This window comes from Fukomys damarensis, unplaced genomic scaffold (genome assembly GCF_012274545.1).
Source record: "Fukomys damarensis isolate Sample0158 unplaced genomic scaffold, DMR_v1.0_HiC HiC_scaffold_16, whole genome shotgun sequence".
In the NCBI taxonomy this organism is placed as follows: Eukaryota; Metazoa; Chordata; class Mammalia; order Rodentia; family Bathyergidae; genus Fukomys; species Fukomys damarensis.
Window position 1 is genome coordinate 125,878,872 of NW_022900928.1, and position 15,338 is coordinate 125,894,209.

The following is a 15,338-nucleotide window of genomic DNA, read 5'->3' on the forward strand; positions in this document are numbered from 1 at the left end:
AGTATAGATTCTACTTTTTTTTTTTTTGAGACAGGGTCTCACTGTGTAGTTGAGACTGACCTGGAACTCACTATGTAGCCCAGGCTGGTCTCAAACTCACAGTGATCCTCCTGCCTCAGTTTCCCAAGTGCTGGGATTACAGGCATGCGCTACCACGCCCGGCTAAGTATTGATTCTAAATTTGAGTTAATAAATTCCGGACTCTGGCCCATCTGTAGAAATTGGTTTCACCTGAATATGATGAGATGCTACTAAAAGATTTGCCTAGAAATTGAGTGGAGCAGAGAAAAATGGATCAAGGCTCAGAGATAGGAAGATGATCTGTTGGAAGAGTGAAGTGGGTTGTGGCTCTGTGTGTGTTACTCAGCTTTCCATTGCTGTGACAAAATACCCACAAGAAACAGTTTGTAAGGAAGAAGGCTTATAGTTTCAGAGGTTTTAGTCCCTGATTGCTTGGCTCCATTGTTGCTGGGCTTATGGTGGGGTGAACATCATGGTGGGAACCTCACGGTGGAGCAAAGCTGCTCACATCATGGTGGTCAGGAGCAATAAATAAGAGAAAGGAAGGGACTGGGCAGGACAAAATATACCCTTAAAGGGCACACCTCCCACTAGCGTACTTCTCCCGGCCAGCCCCTACCTCCTAAATTTTCTGCTACTTCCCTGTAGCCCATTAAGCTATATGTCCATCAGTGGATTAATTCATTGATAAAGATTAGTGCTTTTATGATCCTGTCACTTCACCACCTCTGAGTACTGCTGTGTTGAGGATTGAGCTTTCAGCACACGAGCTTTGGGGGACATTTCAGCTCCAAACCATAATAAGCTGCTGTATATTTCTCAGTGTAGAAACCAGAATGGCAGGTTACTAGGTTGGATAGAGAGGTTATAAAGGGCCTGGTATGCTGAGTCTCAGCGTTTCTCACTTGATCCCAAGAACATCTGAACAGTGCAAGTTTTAAGTAGGGGAGCGACAAGATCAAATCTGGATTAGAATATACTGTAGGTGTGGGGAGAAGGGGAGGGTGGAACTTAGGTGAGACATAGCATAGGCACTAAGTGATGTAAATATGATGTATACATGGGTGTGCACATGACTGGAAAGCTAACAGAGGTCCTGTAGTTAATAAGGAGAAGAGCTGAATAGAGCCCAGAATCTGTACAATTAATGCATGATTTTTCCTTTCATATGATACTGTAGGACATAATAGTAGTCATAATTTCATAAATAATAATTAGCTTGCTGGAGCTGCAAATATAAAATACAACACACTAGGTAGATAAAACAATGGAAATTACTTTTCTCACTTCTCTAGAGGCTGGAAATGCAAGATCAAGATGCCAGCAAGTTTGGTTTCTCTTGAGGCCTTTCTTCTTGGCTTGCAGATGGCCGCCTTTTCCATGTGTCTTCAGATGGTTTTTCCTCTGTCTGTGTGCAAACTGCATGTCTCTGGGAAATTTCCTCTCCTTACAAACACATCAGGCAGATTGGTTTAGGGCCCACTCTAAATGGGCTGAGATGGGTGATGGAAAGAAGATGGTTTCCTAATTTATCTCCATGTTGAAGAAAAGAAGCCTTTAAGACCATCTTACATGACATTCCAATTCTTACTCAAATTCATACAATTAATAAAATATAAGGTAGCATATTTCTGCATATAGTCTTGTGTAGAATTTTTTTTTTCTTTTTTTGTTTTTTTTTGAGACAGGGTCTCACTATGTAGTTGAGACAGACCTGGAACTCACTATGCAGCCCAGGCTGGTCTCGAACACACAGCGATCCTCCTGCCGCAGCCTCCTGAGTGCTGAGCTTAAAGGCGTGTGCCACCACCCGGCTCTTGTGTAGAAGGTTAACATAATGCAGTGGATTTTAATGATTATTGCTTATTTTATCGTTATCATTATTATTTTTTTTTCAGTGTGTTTCTTCTTAAAAGGGAATGCAGTTTTTTTCAGGTCTTTTAGTGATTAAGAAAGTTGCAGTTCCTGAGAGGTGGTTATAACCTGAGTATATGGCTGTGCCCCTTGAGTAGAGCTCAGCTGACACTTTTATACAATGTAAAAGTTTGGCCCTGTATGAGTTTTGCAGAGTTCTCATTAATATAATTATTATAACTGTGTAAGTCTGTGCAATGGCTGGCCCAAACTGCCTTGGCACTCTGCATCCTGGAAAGAGATTGTTATTGACTAAGAACCGCATGGCCTGTCACTCCCTGAGCTTATCCTGGGATGTATGTATATTATATTCCCTATCCAGAGCTGTTTCTACCATGACACCTGTCTTAGTCCATTTTCTGATGTCAACAATACAATTCAACAGACAGAGTGAGTTACAAAGAAAACAGGTTTATTTTGGCTCTTTATTCACGGGTTGCAAGGTCAAGGGGCTGTGTATGGCAGTGACCTTTCTCTTGGCAGAGCCCTGAGCCAGTACAAGGTAACGCAGGGCACAAGACAAGGAGCATACTTGTGTGTGTCTTATGTCTCTCATGATTCCGCCATGGGGATGATACCCTGTCTAATCCTAATCACCTCCCAAGGACTTTACTCCTAAGCGCCATAGTTAAATTAAGTTGCCATCCTCTTAATACCTTATAATGGGGGTAAAACTCCAGTGTTTGAAGCCTTAGGGATACACCATAACCATATCTAAACCATAGCATCAGCTAAACTAATTTTTACAAATAATATTCAATCAGAAAAAAACAGTTACAGCAGAAATACACATTCTAACTTTAAATATTCCCCCATCTACCTCAGAGATTATCAGTAAGGATTTTATAGAAAAATGTTTGCTTCGAGAAATATCTAGTAAGCAGCTACAGTACTGATAGCATGATCTAGCCTTTAAAATAAGTTTTAATTCATTGTTTAAACACAAGAGATAAAAGCTAACAAGCTAAAAGGTGTGGGAAGACTTTGAAGAAGGTGGTGTCTGCCATTTTATGTTTAATGTGAAGGTTGCACTTACTGCTTCACTTGCCTTTGTGTGAGAGGGGGGCAGGTACCATCTTCTTCCAGGTGTGGCCTCTGGAGGATAGGGGAGGGGTAGGCATAAGTAGATAAGTAGGCCCTCCTTACTGGATGCTCAGAGCTTGCTTTCATGAAACAGTGGTTGCTGGGTTACCTACCACATGCCAGATGTTGTGCTGAGGGTAGAGTAACACTGAATATAATGATGATCATGTCTTAAGGAAATGCCTAGAGAAAGCAGACAAGAAGAGTGCAGAGAGGGTTATACAGAGATAGACAGGTAGATGCAGATAGGTAGAACTAATTGTAGTTTGAAGGCAGTGCTGTGAAAAAATCAATATGCTCTGGTTAGAAAAATAATGGGTTGAGGGAAGGAACTGGGGATGGATCATCAAAGGCTTTTCTTTGGGGTGATATTTAAAATATAAATTGAGAACTAAAACATGAGGAGTAAAGGGGGCAGGGCATGGCAGGAGAACGTGTCCATACATGTTCACACATGCCTGGTAGGATGTTTTAGGGTGGGAACAACCTGTGAGGCTTGTGCACCATCATAGAGGTGGGGGTGTGTGGAAGGGGACAGAAAGCAGGGGAGAAGTTGCCAGGCAGAGAGTGAAGCAGGTGGCCAGGGGCCAAGAATGGAGGAGGCCTGGTGAGTTTGAGGGAGGGTCACTTGGCCCTAGAAGCTCTTCCTTTAGGTGTGTCTGCTTGTCTGTGCTTACACCCTGCAGACTTCAGCAAGCCGTCCTGGGTAGTGGTGGGAGGGAGGAGATAGGATCCCTGTTTATAAACCCTTCCCTGTCATCCATCATGGGAATCCATGTATTTGATTTGCTAGAATCTAGAAGATAACAAACAGGTCATGAATTAGAAAGCTAAGTTGATTTTGGAATGTTTTGCATTATGGCTTATTAAAGATTTTTAGAGCAAGTTAAGCACCACCATCCTGCCCCAGGGTCATCTACAGTATCCTTGCATGCTGTTTGGATGCTGCTTTTGGTTTAGTAGCACAGCGTGTAGCTTATTAGGCCTGGGGTCATTGGTCTTTGAGAGCAGAAACGCGGTGTCAAGTCGTCCAACTGTGTCTTCCCATACTGATGTAATTGTCAGCAGTAGTTACTCATGTGTCAGAGCTGCCATGACAAAATACCAAAGACTGGCTGGCTGAAACAACACAAACTTGTTTCTCACAGCGGTGGAGGATGGAAGTCCAAGCTCCAGGTTTGGCGGGATCCATTTCTCCCCAACACCTTTCCTTGGCGTGCAGGTGGCCACGTTTCCACGTGCATGCCCAGTGTCTCTTTTCTGGGGAACACTCATCAAAGGCATTAAGGCTCCATCCTTACAATTTTATTTAATTACCTCTTTGAGACAGATCTCCACATTAGTCACACTGCAGGTTAGGGATCCCATGTATGAGCTTGGGGAGAACATATTTTAGTCTCTAACAAGTAGTGATCATCTGCTGAATGCTTACCACGTGCAGATACTAGAGCCTGTGCTTTTGCTGGACTCCTAAATGTGCTGCAGTCTCCCTAAAAACCTTGTGAAGTGCCTTTTCAAAGACTTGGAAACTAAATACACAAATGAAATAACCTTACACAGGTTGTACGGTTAGCAAGCTGCTGTTAGAAGTCCGTGCGGAATCCCACTGTTAGTCTCAGTCTTCCCTGGGAGTCGAAGTCTTAAGCGAGCACTCTGTCTACTCCAAGCTGCACATACCTGCCTTCTTGCAGAGCCTCATCCTCAGTTCCACTTGGCCTTCTGCCCAGGAGGCATTTTGATATCAATGTTACCACTGTTCTAGCCCATCAGCACTTTGGGGACTTCTAGACACCATCCTCCCTGGGTGCCTGTGGCAGTGGAGACAGCAACAGTCAGTTCCCAAGAAGACACACAAGCCTGGGCTTATGAGGTGTTACCCAGCATCACCAGTTCCCAGGATCTGGCTCACAATTCAAGGTGTAGGTCACAGATTCTGCTAGGAGGATGATGCAACTTTTCTTTTTCTTTTGTAGACTACGTGTGGGCTACATTTTCTATAATCTTAACATCTCTGTTTAAGTTCAGAGTAGAATGATGATGTTATAGTTTATATTTAGATGTCCTCCCCAAAAGCCACATGCACTCATAGGTGGTGCTTTTGGATCCTGGGGACGTGATACGCATCTCTGAATTAATCCACTGATGAATTTGAAGCTAACTGTGATGTTGGGAGGTAAAGCCTGGTTGAAGAGCTGGGTTACTGGGGGTGCGGCCGGGAAGGGTCTGTATCTCACCCCACTCCCTTGATCACTTTCTTTGCTTCCTGTCTGCCCCTCTGCTATGCCGCCTTGCCTTGGAGCCAGCCACCTAAGGACTGAAAGGTCTACACACTGAACCAAAATAACCTTTTCCTCCTTTAAGTTGTGAGTGTTGGATACTGTGTCCCAGGAAAGAGACAGCCTGGTATACAGAGCTCTTTCTAGCATATCACGCGCGTTAGTCTGTTTTCTGATGCCGAAAACAATACATAGGCAGAGTCAATTACAAAGAATAAGGGTTTGTTTTGACTCATTGTCCAGGAGGTGGCGAGGTCAAGGCGCTGTACCTGGGATGACCTTTCAGCCCAGATGTGCTCCTCTGTCATTCTAGCTTATGAGTGTCTTTCATATCTTGGTCTGTGCTTTTACTTCCTACTTCACAGTTGAAAGGCATATGTCTCTTGATTGATGGTCTTATTGCTCTGTTTTAGAAGATTGTGGACTTTGCCGTCAGTAAGAGACTTGAGGAAAATATTTTCCTTTTATTGATACATATGGGGCAGAAGGGTAGGATGAAGTTTGCCCCAGATTTCAGTCCTGTTTTAGGCACTAATGGCAAAGGTCAGTTCTGAAGGTGTAGTAGGCACTAGATCTAGTTAGGTATTAACAATGAGTAAGACTTGGCTCAGGTATAGAACAACCTTAGGATCCTCGTTGTAACAGTTAACATTGTAAAACCCTTGGAAGACAGTATATACCTAAATCTTCGTGGCCTGAATTAGATATGCAAACTAAAGCAACGTGAGAAAAATAGATAAACTAGACATCAACAAAAGTAAAAACATTTGTGCTGCAAAGGATACCATCAAAAAAGTGGAAAGAAATCACAGAATAGGAGAAAATATTATCATAATAAGGATAAAGCATATCTGATTATAGACTTTTGTATGGAGTATATTAAAAAACTCTTACAACTCAATTAAAAAAAAAAAAACCTTTAAAAAAGGCAAGTAACCTGCATAGACATTTCTCCAAAGAAAACATACAAGGCCGGGGATTTGGCTCAGTGGTGCTGCCACCTGCCTTGCAAGCACAAGAACCTGAGTTCTTTCCCCAGTACCAAAAAAGAAAAGGAAACATACAAATTCCCTATAAACACATGAAGAGATGCTATATACTTATACATTAAGGAAAGGTAAATCAAAACCATGGTCATTTCACATCCACTAGAATGGCTATAATAGTTTTTAAAATAAGGCAATTGTAATGATAACAAAAATAGTGAGAAATTAGAGCCCTCATACACAGTTGATGGCATTGTGAACTGGTATAGCCTCTTTGGATATTAGTCTGGCAGTTAGCCTTAATATTCAGCAGTTTCAAAGGTAAATGAAAACATGTATCTACACAAAAACTTGTGCATAATAATTCATTATACCATTCATAATAGCCAAAATGCAGAAACAACCCAAATACCCATAAACTAATAAACGGATAAATAAAACTTGATATGTCCACACAATGAAAAATTATTTGGTCATACAAGGATGAATACAGGTTACAATGGATGAGTCTGGAAATATTATGCCAAGAGAAAGAACCCAGTTGCAAAAAGCCACATATTGCATGATTTAATTGTTATGAAATGGCCATAAATCCATAAAGAGCGCGAAATGATTGGTGATGCCTCGGTCTGGAAGCTGTGAGGTAAGGAGTGAGGAAGGAAATGGGGGGTGACTGCTGGTAGATGCAGAGTTTCTGTTTCAGATGATAAAAATGTTCTCCATTTCATTGTGAAGAACTCTAAATTGTTTGTTTTAGGAATTAAAACTCAATGGAAGTTATTGTTTAAGTAAGTATATCATTATCTCAGTAGAATAGAAGAGAAAGACAGGCTGGATGAATTGTATCTGAAATTGAACAATTTGAGTTTAAGATGAAGGATCTTGGGGTGTGTGTGTGTGTGTGTGTGTGTGTGTGTGTGTGTGTGTGTGTGTGAAGCTGGGCTTTTAAGAATCTAGCATGCCAAAGAACTAAAAGAATCATATCACAGTGATGTATGCGCACCCATGTTTATCGCGGCACAGTTTGTAATAGCTAAAACTTGGAAACAGCCCATTTGCCCCTCAGTTGGAAACTGGATAAAGAAGATGTGGTTTTTCTATAAAATGGAATATTACTCAGCCATAAAGAATGAGAAAACAGATTCATTCATAGGAAAATGGATACATATTGAGGATATACTCCTAAGTGAAATAAATAAGTCACACATGTGTAAATACCAAATAGTTTCTCTTGTGTGAATAAACTGTAATAATGCATAAGATCCTAATGAGAGAACTGACATTGTGAAATGGGAAGAAAAGGTCTAAAGGTGTAGGGAAGGTGGGATGGGTAGGGGAAGGGTAATAAGGGAAGAGAAAAAAATGTGAGATAAAGAAAAGATGGAAATAAAGTGGTTGTAGATGGGGAGGAGAGGAGGGGGTGAAGGGAGGGCAGGGACAAGGGGGAAAAATGAGAACCAAGATCTGTCATGTAGAGGTACAAGATCCCAACAATGAATGTAACTGTACTGTATCCCTAAAATGTACCAATAAACTCAATTAAAGCTGAAAAAACAGAACAAAACAAACAAAAAAAGAATCTAGCATGCCATACCCCTGCACCACACCTTTCCCCAGTCTCCTGTCCTCTTCCATGGCCCTGTTTTCTTATATCTTAAGTTCTTTTTCTCCTGATTTAGTGAGAGCTAGATATAATAGAAGACTAATTTTCTTTCTCTTCTCTTTTGAGATATCACAAGCAATTTTAAGGTTTCCTCAAACCATATTTTAGGCTAACAGAATAAAACTGAGTTTCATGTTCATGCCAGAAGACTTGCTGTCCTGTTAGTAATGATCATCCTTAGCATAGAGCAGGATGAGCAAATCTGAGCGTCTGCAAGAACCAAACAGATAATAAATTTCGTGTAAGAGTGGGAAATTGGGGGTTGTTGATCCTCAGTCTCTGATCTGTGAAGTCTAGTTGATGGCATGAAACTTGTTCTCAGAACTTATTTTTGTAAGGATGAAGTTAGATGGCACTTCTGAAAGTGCCATGTAAAGTGTAGAGAGCTTTACAGTCTTAATTTTGATGTGAAATGGAATTTAGTCTTTTCTCAAATAATTTATGAAGATTGGTTTTTATAGTTTTATTGAGATATAATTGGCAAATGACAAATCACACACTTTTAAATGTACAATTTGATTAGCATTGACATGTGTATATTTGTGCAGTCATCACCATAATTAAGATAACATCACTCCCAGCTATTTCCTCTGTCCTTGGTTAATTTACTCCTGTTCTCCTTGGCTCTCATCTCCAACCAACCACTGATACCCTCTCTGTCGCTGTGATTTAGTTTGCGTTTTGCAAGTGTTTTTATAAATGGAAATACACCATGTGTAGTCAGCCTTCCATATTTGTGAGCTCTGCATCCATGGATCCAACTAATTATGAATTGAAAATATTTGAAACAAATTGATTGTACAGATATTTTTCCGTATTATTCTCTAAACAATACACTATAAGTATTTATATAGCATTTGCATTATATTAGCTATTATAAGTAATCTGGAGTTGATCTAAAGTACACAGGAAGATGTTCATGTGTTGTTATATGCAATCACTAGGCCCCTTTGTTTAAGGGTCTCGAGCATGGCAGATTTTTGATATCTGCATAGTATCCTGGAACCCATTCCCATGGATGCTGAGAGGCAACCATACTTTTGTTGTCTGGTTTATTTCACTCAGTGTAACTATTTTTGGATTTATCTATGTCAATACATATATTAATAGTTCTTCCCTCTTTATTGCTAAGTAACATCCCATTGAATGGATGCACTACAGTATTTTTATCCATTCACCTGTTGATGAACATTTGAATTGTTTCTCGTATTTGGATGTTTAAAAAAAGGAATTATGGACCCTCATTCACCAGTACTTGTATAGACACATGCTTTCATTTCTGTTGAGTAAATACCTAGGGATGAAATGGCTGAATCATATGGAAAACATATGCTCACTTTTTAAATAAACTGCCGAGCTGTATTCCACCATTTACACTCTCTGCCCCAGTGTCTGAGGGTTTAGGTCCTCCCCAATACTTGATGTGGTCAGTCTTTTTAATTTCATCTAATCAAGTAAGTGCTTACTGCCATTTCACTGTTGATTTTCATGTTAATATACCTCATAAGTAGTACTTCTCACATGTATAAGGCTGTCATGTGGCATTATTTCATTTCCAAGCTCCTCTGTATATTAAGGAGTTCAAGTCATGTATACTAATTGGGATGTTTTTCAGCATGTCATTGGGAATGCCAGTGGATTTTCCATTATCTTTTATTTTATTTAACAGGTATACTTTTGAAAGGATTCTGAACATCCTCCAACTAGATTTTCTTTTTATATGTTAGATTATTTGATGCTATAACATTTTGGCTTGATTGGTTTTTTAAGATATTGATTCTCAAGGCAGAAGAATCATTTCATGAGCTGTCTAGGTAATTATCCAGAAGTGGCTTTTCAGTTGAAGTCAACTCTAATACAGACACCGTGCTGTGTTCAGAAATCTTAGGTCTCTTGAGTTGGAGGTTTCTCAGCAGGGATTTTCTAAGTGCTCCCTGCAGCCTCCATGAGGGCTCCATCTTCCTACTCCCAGAAATAGGAGACTCTGGAAGGACCTTATAAAATAAAACAGGACTAGAATGATTCCATCTGTTGTAGACTGTTGCCAAGTTGTTAGTTAAGGGGATTAAAATTGAAATAACTTGATTAACTGACTTTAATTTAAAATTGTTTTATGCCATCTTATTATCATGTGAGATGTAGCCACACAGAACAAGCTCTACCTAGTAAGAATTTGATTACTGTGTTTTAAGCTACATGTAAACAGGAGAAAAAGTAGGCAGAAAGAGCTTATAATCTGTATCTCTGCAGTGTGTGATGAAACCTTTTGCAGTCTTACTTTTACATCATCAGCACAGTGTGGGCTTTGCAACAGTTGGACCCAAATGCATATGTCAGATTCTATTTATCCCTAGTCTGTCTTTCTATCCATCCGTCCATCATCCGTCCATCCATCCGTCTATGTTACATCGCTTTCTCCCTCACTAGTGGAAGGGAAATGCAGGATTTCTGAATATTGGGTGGTAGAAAGTTTGACTTCCTCATAGGGCAGCTGGGATGCCCACCTGAGATAGGAGAGGAAGGACACTCAGCACAAAGAGGCACTCACTGCATTTCCTCTTCTTTTCCCTTCATTTAGCTCTCTCCTCTCCTATGTGACTTCTCTGTCCACTTATTTTAGATCATCTACCAAAATTTCCCTTGTGCTTCTGTTTCAGTCAAATTGAGCAAATTCTTCAAAACAGAAAATAGTGATAATGAGTACTGAAGCACTAGTATTTAGCAGTTCCCTTTTATGTACCAGGTGTAGCAAGAACGTTTTACGCTATGAATCATCTCCACCACCAAGATAATGAATGTATCCATCACCTCCAGTCATTTCCTCTGCCCATTAGTGGAGGAGAATGTGCACACCTTTTTTCATTTACTTTTCACAAGAACTCATGACATAGGATGCGGCAGCTGAGGCTTAGAAGAAATAAAATGAGGGATAGAATTGAGGTGTGAATACAGGTCTGTCTAACCTTTAGAGTTTTAATCACTCAGCACATTATTCCTATGGTGAAGTTCTAAAATTACTCACTTCTGTGTTTCACTTCCATCCCAGATAACGAAGATTATGAAGACAGTAACAGCTGGTTCATATCTTGTGCAAATTGCACATATTATTATGTAAGGTGCACCTCAACCAACTAACTTCTATCGCTACTCCCACTTTTCAGAAGGGGAGACAAGAGACTAAGTAATTGGTCCACTGACCTAAGATCACTTCAAGTTAAAATTGGTATTCATACTCTGGTCTTCAGTCCCCAAGCCAGCTTTTCCTTATTACATCAGCAATTCTTAAAACCTCTTCAGTCCATTTTGGGCTAATCAGAGAGGAGATGGGAACTCCCTTCTGGTCAACTTAGACATTCCCAGTTTTCCAGGAACCTGCAGAATCTTTGTTTATTCTTGCTGCAGTCCTTGTAAAGTAGTGATATATTGGGCATTTTATCCCAAAACTGAACTGAGACTAATGCCAAAGCAAGGAAGAACAAATAGCAAATTCATTAGCTAGGAATCTATTTAGAATCAATTCCCAGGGTTCACTTTGCACTCAGTGCTTCTACATCATTTAGAGATGCTAATAAATGAGTGTCTGCGTTTTTTCCAAGTGTCTTCATATTTACAAGTCTCATATTTTACCATAGGAAGTGGCCTCAACAAGCATATTCATGTGTTGACAGTTCTAATTAATACAAGTCATTAGCCCTGACAGTAGAACTGTGAAAAGAAGCCTCATTCATAAATTTGTTAATTATGTTACTCTGTTTAGAATTTAATCTCAGGCTAGTATTTAATCACTTCTATATTTGGGCAAAGGGCCATCTTCTAAGCACCATAGACTTTCACATTTACTTCAGATTAGGGAATTTTATCAGAATTGATCTGTGGTTGGAATTTAATTTTTCCAGTATTCAGGAACTGGTGAAATCAGAGACAGTAATTTTTCTGGACAAGAATAAACAAGAGAATGGGAAAAGCCAGGCAAGGGAGGAGTAAGGAAAAAGGATGGCATTGATGCATACCATAAGTTTTCCTGTATAGCTAACGAGTGTACTTGTAGTGTACTCGTTTTAGATGCCTTTTCGGAAAACTAAAATCATTTTATTTAGATTATTAGTAGATATATGGTACAGAAAATTTGAAGATAATTGGTTGCTTTGATCCAAGGTTGAGCCGTCTTCTCTGATGAAACCTACTTTTCAAATGCTTTTGTTTCAGAGCAGGGTTTCTCCCCCTTGAGCTGGGTAACCCCCTGAAGGGTTGGTGAGCCAGCTCCGAAGCATAGGGCTTGCGAAGCATCCCCGACTCCTCCCTGCCAGATGCCAGTGCGCCCCTCCCCAGCTGGTGTCAGCCAAAAGTGTCTCTGGGCAGGAGACACCTGGAGACACCTGATTGGGAATTGCTGTGCTCGAGAGTAACGTAAGCCTGAAAACTTAGTCAGGTCAAATTTGTGTAGGACACTTATTTAGAATCCACGTATGGAATGCTACCTCTTGCATCTCAGCTCTTCCTTCTTAATTGTTCAATGTCAAATGCTCTTTGATCCTCTTCGATAAAAAATAGGGCTATGCTTAGGAGTTAGATACACTGGGCTCTTAGCATTCTTGACTTTAATGCTTGAGGTTTGAACTACTCTTAGATGACACCAAAGTTCTGAGTAATCAAGTGCAAGTGTTCTTTGTCCCCTTTCCTGGTTCATGGATTCCTTCCCTTGTCTTGCTTTCCTTCCTATCCTGCTTAGATTTCTAGTGCCTTGTTTTAGTTATTTGTAGACAGACAGACAGACAGGTAAACAGATAAAGATATAGATCTGACTTCTACCTTGAGCATGGGTACCAGGTTTCTTGAACCCTGAATCTGGCAGTTGAGCCCAGATAGAGAACATGACCTAACCAAGCAGACTGAGTCTATTTCAAATGCACATCAACATCTCAACTTTCCTAGACATCCTTAAGAAAATGTAATCTTGCGGGCAATGCCCCAGCCTCCTGTCATGAAAACTCCAAACTACCTATACTGTACTTCCATCCTTGAGTCTTCCTTCCCAGCAGCTGGACAGGGAGATTTGCTGCTGCATATCAAAAGCTAATCCAACACGGATCCCATCTTATTAGAAAAATTTTTTATTATTGATTATCCTTTTCTTTTTTATGTCTTGGTGGAGGGGTGACACCAATAATCCACAACTATCTTTCAGTTACCGCCCTTTCCTGTTTCTCCAAAGAGCTATCTTAGTGTCTTCATTTCTTCAAATTTGAATCGTGCCTCTACAATGCCAGGCATATTGCTGCCCCCATTATTCTAATAAAACCATGTTGGCTAAGTCCCTCTGTGACCCAGTGTCACTGAGGCCTGGGATCACTATTTTTTCCTCAGACTTACACAACATGGTTAACTATCCCTTCCTTGCTACATGCCTTTTTCCTCCCTCGCTTCCCAGTACCACCCTTTCCCCTAGCTTTCCTACTATTGTTTTGGCCTCTTTCCTGGTTCTCTTTTTTCAGGCTTGTTGCCCTCTACCTGTGAATATCAACTCTTCTAATAACAGAATTCTAAGTCCTCACTTCTTCTCCCAAGGCTTTAGTTACTATTTATATGCCAGCAACTTCCACATTTATCTCCTCAGCCCAGATCTCTTGGTCTAGCTTCTAAAATTATACATAAACCTGTCAAGGACATCTCAAATTCAGGCTGTGTGAGAGTGATTTTTTAATTCTTTTCTACCTCCCCACCTCATTCCTTGTGAAGTGTTGCCTCTGTATGGAGAATCAAGCCCTCGTGATGTTAAATCAGAGTCTGCCTCCAGTCCTTCCTTCTTCTTCCCACCTCCACTACTCAAATGAGCCTGTGTAAAAAACCAAATTTGTTATCTATAACTGGAGGATAGGAGGTGAGTACAGAAAGGTACAAAACCGATCCCATAGTCTTTTAGTCTGATGTGAGGACCTTGGGTCTTCTGCGTGAGATGGGAGATATTAGAGGATTTTCAGCAGAGGAGTAGCATAGTCTTAACTGGACTTTTAAAGGGATCTCTATGGCTGCTGTGTGAAGTAATTGGCGGGGCTGCATGGTGGGTTGAATGCTGTTCTCCAGAAGACATGCCCACCTAGATCCTCGAGATGTGACTTTATTTGGAATAAAAATCTTTGGGGATGTAATCGGTGATTTCAGAGTGAGATCACTCTGGATTAGGGAAGGCCCTAAATCCAGTGACAGGTATCCTAAGAGGTAGAAAAGAAGACACTCACAGATTGGAGGGAGGGTGGCCACAAGCCAAGGGAACACCGAGCATTCCAAGGGCCACAGAACCTAGAGAAAGGCATAAAATGGTTTCTTTTTGAGTCATCAGAAGGATCCAAACCTGCCAATCTTGGATTTCTGCCTTTCAAAAGTACTAGAAATTAGTTTCTGTTGTTCTAAATCAAACACCCAGGTTGTGATCATTTGTTATGGCCTCCCTCGGAATGAATACAAGCAGCAGGAAGACGCAAATTACCTGCTGGAGTCAGGCAAGTGAGAACTGTGACTCCCACAGAAGTGGTAGCTTTGGAGCAGGTTCAAAGAGGTTAGCTTCTGGGTAAGCAGAGTAAAAGAATTTGTTTTTTTTTTGTTTGTTTGTTTTTTGGACGGGATGTTTATGATTGTGAGGAAAGAGTAGAGAATGACGAAAGTTTTTGGCCAAGGCCACTAGGCAGTTGGAGTTGCCATTAACATACACATAGAGATAGAGCAGGTTTGGAGGAAAGATTTGCAGTTTGGTTTTGGAGTTGTATATAGTGAGAGGCTTATTAGAATTCCATGGCAGGGGGAGATTTCCTGTGTAAGTGGCTAGATATGAGGTCCAGAAGGAGATACGGTCTTGAAATGTGTAGTGAAAGTCATTAGCCTGGTGTAAATGGTATTTAGGTTCATGAAAGTGCTTGAAATCACTAAGGGGAGTGGATGTAGATAGAGAACTGGATCGAGGGCTGAGTATCCAAACCTGAATTATTAACCTGTCAGAGAAAAAAAAGAAAGTATTAGTGAAAAGAAGGGGGACTAGTGAAACAGGGTAAGAAAATAGAGACAAGAATGTGGGGTTCTGGAAGACAAGGATCACTTTTCCAAGAGGAAGAAGTATTTAGCTGTGTCAGATGCCCCCTCCTATAGTCCAGTGAGATGAAGACAGGCAATTGATCCACAGACTTAGCATTGCAGACCTGAGCTTTATCCTCAACAAGAGCCTTTTCAGGAACAGCTGTTACTGGTTTAGTACAGGCTTTCGGCTTTTGCTTCTTGATCTGCCATAGTTAAAACAGACACTATGTGCATTTAGAGGCTTTAGGTTTCTTAATATTTTCCACCTCTACTTGTGTTAAAGAAAAAAACCGTGATGGCCAGCACAGGCCACAGTGCTACTATCTGCTT

General features: G+C 40.6%; 1 protein-coding gene and 1 long non-coding RNA gene across 15 annotated transcripts in view; one reads left to right on the plus strand and one right to left on the minus strand.

The window, feature by feature from the left end:
* Positions 1–15,338, plus strand: part of Rhbdd1 (rhomboid domain containing 1) — a 169,504-nt gene that overhangs the window by 88,438 nt on the left and 65,728 nt on the right. The window lies entirely within an intron of this gene.
* LOC104853672 lies at positions 2,974–4,823 on the minus strand. The gene is made up of 3 exons (XR_777842.2): positions 4,696–4,823; positions 3,132–3,201; positions 2,974–3,030 (listed from the first exon to the last, which is right to left on the minus strand). It is a non-coding gene; the product is annotated as an uncharacterized LOC104853672 (long non-coding RNA).